We start from the raw sequence: 8,175 nt of genomic DNA on the forward strand, positions 1-8,175 counted from the left end.
ACAGTTTGCAAATACTAATTATTTAACTTAGAATTACGTAAAAAATTCACCTAAATTCCAGAATTATTTAATTTACTCATTTTTCTTTTTTGGTCATTGGGTTCCTTTAAATTGTTATTTTTAACCTTACAGTAATTATTCAGCAATATATTGGAAATGCATGTGGCACAACTTTTCAACAAATCATGCAATGATTTGCCACACTCACAAACACTATCATCCCAAATAATCCTGTTTTCAACTTTCTCTGTGATGAGACTTATTAATATAGAACGTTGATTTTTTGATGAAATATATAATTTCTCATACATTTCAGATATTAGGATTGAAAATATTTTAAATGCAGAGGTATTAATGAAAAGCACAAATTCTGTTGGGCAAAATAAACCACCTCGATCAATAGCAGCTAAGTATGCAAAATCTTCACAATATTCAACTATTAATTCTTTGTCAAGAATTAATTTTTTCCTGCAAAGATTACAATTTATATGCTTCAATACAGATCTACAAACATATCCAGAAATGTAAATTAGACACATTATATCTTTTTCTGTAACATTACATCATTGGATTGATGCAAAACATCAACAAATTCCTTATCAATAAGTTGATAATCATTAAAATTTTCATTTTCATTACAAGGAAAATGTTGTAAAATAAATGAACCTTTCTCAGAAGACTGCATTTTAAGCAAACTAATTAATTTTAGTTTTCTTTCCGACTCTATAATCTGCTGTAAGGATACATTATAATTACAGCCACTCATTTGTCGAAATTGACCGAAACGTCCCTCAAGGTTATCTGTCTGAAATTTTCCTAAAAGAATAAAAGGTAATTTAAATTCTTTTAACAAATACTTTGAAAGTTCATTCAATGTTGCTGTTGTATGGAGAAGAGCAACTTGGGTTTCTTTTGACAGTTTCCCAATTTGTGACTTACAGTTTTTTGTTGTTGGGCAAAAATCGTTCCATGATATAAGCCACGAACAAAACTGTGATAAATATTCTAAGCTTTTATCTTCTGGTGTCCTTATAGGCTGCATAAATACATCTTGAAACTGTACGGCCTTTTTAGAGTGTTTAACATTCACAATTTTCCACCACTTTAAAATTATACCAATAAAATGTTTAGATCCTAAGACATCTTTTCCATACCCAGTTCTATTATTCTGTGATTCAATTTGCAGAGTAGCTAAAGTCTTTTCATCAAAAAGTTTAATAGCAGTACTTACATTCTGCTTCTCTATAGAAGACGGAAATAAAACTTTTCTTGATAAAGTTGGAGCCATTTTAATATTATCATTTTTTTCTATTTCATACAATTTTTTTTTAAATGTAGAACACTGGAATTGTAAACAATATTTGAGTTTTCAAATGACGGTATAAAAAATGTTTGGTTTGAATCTTTCTGATTGAACCAGTTGTTTCGTATAGATTTCAATAAATGAACTGTATCAAATAATATAAATATAGAAAGATTATGCATGGTAGGGTTTATAAATGAGGATTTTAATGCACCACAACAAAGCATTTCGAACATATTTCTGTTAATTCTATTATTGTCTGATATTAGAGTTATAATTCGATAGCCACAAGACTGTACATGGTCAATTACTTGTTTAGTAAACATTAATAATTGATGTGATGATAAGTTTTTTACGGGAAACATTGCTACAATATCTCTGTTTTTTGATAATATAGAGCTTATCATAAATGTTTGCAGAGTTGTGGCCTCCATCTGTGAATTATTCGAAAAACCTAAAACACGACCACTTTTATACGAAACTTGTGGTTTTATATATATCTCATCTAATAAAAAATTGACAATTTTTTCAGAATCATTTAAAATTTCACATTTTTTTTTTTCAAATACATCCAGTGAATTGTTTGCAATCCAGAATCTGCTCGGCCAATTTTCAGAGATAACTTCCTTAAGTATGACGGATGAGGCAATATAAAATACTTACTGTTACGTATAATATTGTAGCTTTTTGGATTACAATAAAATATATAACAAGACCAGGCAAGGAATTCTGCATTATACGAAGGCTGTTTCATTTGCATTAATTGAATCTGTTCATACATAAACTTAAATTTCTCAGAATGTGGGTTATTTTCTGTTTCTGCACATTTCAACAGTAGTTTTGATATTTTATCTAAATTTAAATTGCAGTCATCATGAATATCAGAAGCAGAAAAACCATCCAAATGGCTAATCATTGTCTCAAGTTTAGACCATTTATCACATAGCTTTTCTTCTCCAAATATCCATTTGAACTTTTCAATGGGAATTTCATTTTCATCGAAAAAAACTCTTACATTTAAATCTTCCAATATTTTTAAAGATACAAGCACTTTTGGACAGTTTAAAAATTCTAATTTCGATAGTCAAAAGATCTTACCTTTGGTAATGAATATCCATGAAGAGGGAAGATCTAATTTTTTTGCAAAACCATTTATTAGGTTTTCAAAATCGCTAATAATATCATTCTTTTTCCACTGTCCAAATTGTTTACCACAACGAATATCAATTTCTGCTTCTCTTTCTTCCGGTGTTTTTCTTTTTGTGGGAAGTTTCTTCGATAAATAAGATGGCTGGTTTTGAAAAATCGTTGGATAAGCATCTTTTTTTAAAGCTGGAATAGTTCTAGGAACTACTAATACCGTCTCATCATCACGAACAGCTTTATCTTCTCGAACGATAAATTCTTCTTCGAAATGCTTAATGCATGCACTACTGTGTTTGCCAGCTGCAAAATATTTGCGATTAATATTTTTTATCCATTTCTGAGAGAGTACAGGATCCGAAGGAAATTTGAAAGTGGACACATGTTCAGTAGTGCTATCGTAATTTGATCGGCATTTAGGTACACTACACTTTCTTGGCATTCTAAAACACTCTTTTTCTTATAAATTCGAATTCACAATATAATATTTTACTTTCGGGTAAAATACAAAATTTTTCAGAAGAAAAAACACATGCAAACAATTATCTCACTCGCATCAGTCCTACGGCGAAGCAAGCTCAACTTACAAAATTGAAAGCCTAAGATTATGACGTCGGATCATGTGATCATCAGCTTGGAGCAGGCCTGTAGATATCTAGTTGGCCTTGATATAACCAGTATATTATCTCGTTGGGTCTGCCCGACATCCTATATTCTCTGAGTACGGAAGTTGTCGAAAGCGCGTGAAAAAGTGTTGCCGCGTTGTCAATCAGGTTTGTGCAGTTGACGTACTAAGTAGACAATGACTTTGTATGTGTTTTCGCCGCTGATTTTTTCATATTTAAACGAAGAATACGGTTGTAGATCTCTGAATCGGTGGCGAATTTATAGTTATGTTGATGCTTTTGCTCTGCCAAAAGATGTTTTCATTGCGTATTTCAGATTGCCAAAATTATAGTTATTTTAATTTGCGATGAACTGAGAGAGTATTTGGAGCCACATTCAGAAAACAAGAACGCAATTTCTTCTGAAAGAAAGTTATACTATTCTGAAATTATAGATATATATATTGTAATTGTATGCTTTAAAAATGTATAAGATAAAACGTTTATCAAGCACATAAACCTTCTTCATTTAATACAAATATAGATATCCGATAAGCTTCTACTCGATTTATGTACAGCAAGAATTACGTTTACTTTAAAATCTAACAGTTGAATACTTTACGAATAATACTGTGAACACAAAAAGGAATGTCGTTCATTATTACGCGAAATTCACACTACTGTAAAATAAAAATAAATTAAAAAATTTATAAAACTATAAAATAGCTTTATAATATTTTTTTGAGTAGCTGTACTACTACTAGTGTGATACTTTTAAAAATAAGTTTTAGCCCAGAGGGCCTATTAATTTCGTTTTGCCCTTTTGTGGTGTTTCACTTTTCAAATCGTTGCCACCAAGTATTATCGCACTCTATTATATTTAAAGAAATTAAATAATGAGGAATCTGCAGAATGTATGAATATTTCTTGCACTGTGATAAAACAACGGTACCTAGGTCCATGAAATTCTGAATAACGTAATCCTCCATCCTAATATAGGCTTCTGGAGGCCCAAATTTGGAACTGGGAATTTGTTTTATTATCTATTTCATATTTTGTAAAACATTTATGAGTTTTTGATTAAGAAACCCAACGATTTCAAAGCGAGCAATGGCTACATTGTACGAAGAAAAAAGAGGGAAAAAACATTCTCATCTCTAGTGCGCGAAGCTATGTATCCCAAATTCTAAAGATATGCTTTTTTTTTAAATTATATGATATTGCTGTTGAATTGAATTTTATGGTTTAAGGGCGAAGAACATGATATTTAATAAATAAAGGTAACACGCAAAACGTTAAAAAATGGCCCTTTGGAGAGTAATATAAAATCTGAATGCTTTCAGAATTATTTTTTTTTTTTTTTTTTTTGTGTGTGTGTGTGTGTGTGTGTGTAATTTTATTACGTTTTAAAACTGGTTTCTAAGTGAGGACTTTATAAGGGAAACTGGCTTGTATACACGTTACACATGGGGAAAGCCACGAAAGCGCCGGCCAGCTCGTTCGCGGGATTCGAACCTCGGACCAAATTACCTGCTTTCATCGGCTCTACCGCTCGGCGGCTGGTGGGCTTGTTAGCAGAATTATACTGCATTATTATGGTATTATGCTATAAAGTAACAATGCTATAAGACTGAGGGTTTGTTCATGGAATAGTACTTTTGTAACCTATTATAGTATTAAAAAATCATTGTTTCTTTGCAAACTTAAAAAAAAAAAAAAAAAAAAAAAATACTGTTCATAGCATAATTAATTTTACATTTTAAAAGAGATATTGATTGTTATTAGTTTTCTATTTAAAATGTGTCGAAACGCTGGTTTGACAAGGACTTCAACTGCAGGAGACCTACACTGATTATTCTTACTTTAGTACTTGTATTGTGAAAATATTTCTATCTTTTAATTATTTTCACAGAATAAAATCTTTTGAGAAGGAAGAATATTTAAACTGAGCAGTTCTTATATATATATATAAAAATTAAAATATCAGCAACGTAATATTAAAAAAAAAGGATTAGTAATTGTGTGAGAAAAATTGCAAAACAAATTAATCACACATACAGGATAGATTAGTTTAATTTTGGTTATATATATTATATTGAAAAAATATTTTCTTTCATTTTAATTATAGAATAAATTACTTAAAATAAAGCATTTTGATGCGTGTGTGATAGTTGAATGCAGCAGCAAACGGCCATGTTTCCTTTCCTGAAAGAAATAATTTTCATAGAAAAAGAAAATAAAAAAAAAAGGGAAGAAATATTTTCTTTCTGATTTCTTATTTAAAGAAATATTTTCTCAATAGTAACTGTAAAATAAATTGCGGGAAAACAGTTTTAATGTAAGAATGGGGGGAAAAACCGCCCCTTAGTTTGCTATTATATTGCAATGCAAATTAATCACATTATAAATTTAAATGATTAAAATTGTTTATTTCTAAAAGGATTTGAAGTAAGCTTAATTCATCTACTCTTATCTATTTACCATTGCTTTCGTGATATCCGATATCACTCTTTATTTCTTAGCTCTGCGTTAATTCCTGCGTTAACTTTCCCCTTAAAAAACGGTATTTTCCTTCACATTCTGACGATATCTAATTGTTATTCTTATTGCAGCATTCTGCTGCGTGTTGGTCATAATACTGTTTTGTGCAATTTTTTTCGAATTATAAATGCAGCGTGTGAGTTAGTGAAACAATGAGAGAATATTCCTAGAATTTCAGCCAGCGCGCGCTATAAATTTCGTCACTCGTCTGTACTGCGATTGGTCTAAAGCTCCTTGAAGCCTTGTCCCCTTTCAGTAAAGTCAAGTGGACCCACCCGCCCACCAACTGAGGACCACAGAATGGCTTTCTCCGATAAGTTGTGATGGCTGTTCATACCGGTTTTTTTGAGTCAATATTGTTCGCTCAAGTTGTAGACAGATCCAGTGAGCATAGAATAGGCGTCCAGGTCTCCATTAGCGGCGGCGAAAAAAGGGGGGTAAGTTCAGTATCGTTATAACATGTAGCCGCGGGTGGTAGACCGCAAAGTCAGTTTAGCGCAAATGATGTTAATTTACGAATTGGACAGGTGAATATGCTGGAAGAAGTATTTCCAGAAATTTAAATTTCTACTAAACTATTTACCTTTGAGTCACAAATGTTTTAATAACTAATTTCTTTAATAAAAAACCATTACGCATCCAAGATTCCCAAATAAAACATTTTTATAATGCTACCAAACAAGTCAAGACAAGGAATGTGTATGTAAAGAAGGAAAGGTTCCATAGACGTAATATGAAGAAGTTTCCTATAACGCCTCTGGAAAGCGGAGGGAAAATTCGCCAAGGGATTTGGCGATGGAACCTGGTGGCGAGAAATTCCCTTTCCACGTTGTGTACATGAAATTGAGGAACACGTGTTAAGAAGAAACCTTCTTTGCCTTTTATTATTTTCAACTATTTAATCTAGATTTTGTTTCATTTTATTATGTACTTTGCCCGGTACCAAGGCCGGACTTTATCATCATTAAATTCGTATATCACGTGACAGTCTACTACAACTACTATTACGTAACAGCCCTAGGAGTATTAAGATATAGGTACTTTTGTGTCAAATCTACGATAATGTGTAAAAGATATGCCAAAGTTAGTTATGCCTGACGATATCTAATTGTTATTATTGCTTATCCAACGAAGACTTCATCCGTGGCCGATAAATGGCGCCTAGCCTGATCAACTTCTTCACTACTACTTAACACTTTTAGTATAAGTTCACAGGATTTTTCCACTTTCATAGAATTTAATGAACTTTACAGGTCCTTAGGGGAATGATAAACATGTAGTGGTAAAGGCCTTCGGGTCGAACACCACTTACGAATGATGATCTCCGATCTCCGCCTTTTCGCGATAATTTAAATTTGGATTTTTCGCACTTTTTTGGGCTCAAAAAAACTAATCCATTAATTAATTTACTTGCGTGGAAAAATATTTTCTTTTCTTGTAAAGTTTAAAGAAATTTAAAACGATATTCGTCTTATGAACTCTTGATAAACGTGACCTTCGAACTTCGACGCCGGCTTCGAGTTTTGACGACAGATATTTCGCGCGCGCATGCGCAGCTGTTTCTTTCTACGTTGCTACGGAGCCACTCCTGTTACGGAGAAGTTTTCCTTCTTAAGAATGAGATACATCGATGGACCTTATAAGAGATAGACTAACCCAGTGGGCGGAGCGTGCGTCACCCACATGTCCGGAAGCATATTTCACAAGTGCACATCAGCGTAGCCACTGAGGGAGGGGTTTCGAAAATGGACCAATGAGCTAATATTGCTCTTGTGAAGCTAAATCTTCGTGCATGTGAGCGTATGTTGTTTACGTTTTAATTTGCATTTGTTTCGCAGTTATAAATATATGGCGTAATAGTAGAAAATCTCGTAGTGCTTTCGTTTTCTGAGTTTGATTAATCGCTGACATTTTACTTTCGCGATTTTTATCTCTCATTAATATTAGGATTGATGTTCACGGCATATTATGTGGATTAAGAGAATTCAAGTGTATATTTTTTTTAAATTGAGCTGAGAATGAGTAAAAGTGTTACAATGAATAGTGTTTTCTTATTTCAGTGCTTGCATTCTTTTGATTTTTAAAGTGTAAGGTTCAGAACACATATGATCTGATTATATCCATTGTTAACATTAAAAATTATAAAATAAATTGAATATACTCATTGTGAATACGATAAATTCACTCTATTTGATGAGTATTTCTTGTGTAGACAGTACATTTCAGAGTAAGCATTTATTAAATGTGAAATTTAACGCACTAAATGTATACGAATGCAAATTAGTAAAGTTCACTTCGAATAAAATTCTGCATTGGTTATTATTATAGAACATCTTTTTCGTATAGACTGCAAGAAAAAGTGCTGACTTCTATTTACATATATAATTGGTGTAAATATTTTTCTCATACGCATAGCTTTATGTAAAGATTACATTTGGGCTCAGATGTTTATCACATATTTCTTTCTTCATCTTACTTACCACTTATTAAGTGATATTTCACCTCGATATTTTTGCAAAGTATCCAACAAGTGTTTGTATTTATTTCAACCAGGTAGTGAAATCTTCATAATTTCCTATATTT

Source organism: Stegodyphus dumicola, chromosome 1 (genome assembly GCF_044657685.1).
Source record: "Stegodyphus dumicola isolate Sdum_Otavi_A_Nest chromosome 1, ASM4465768v1".
Taxonomy (NCBI): Eukaryota; Metazoa; Arthropoda; class Arachnida; order Araneae; family Eresidae; genus Stegodyphus; species Stegodyphus dumicola.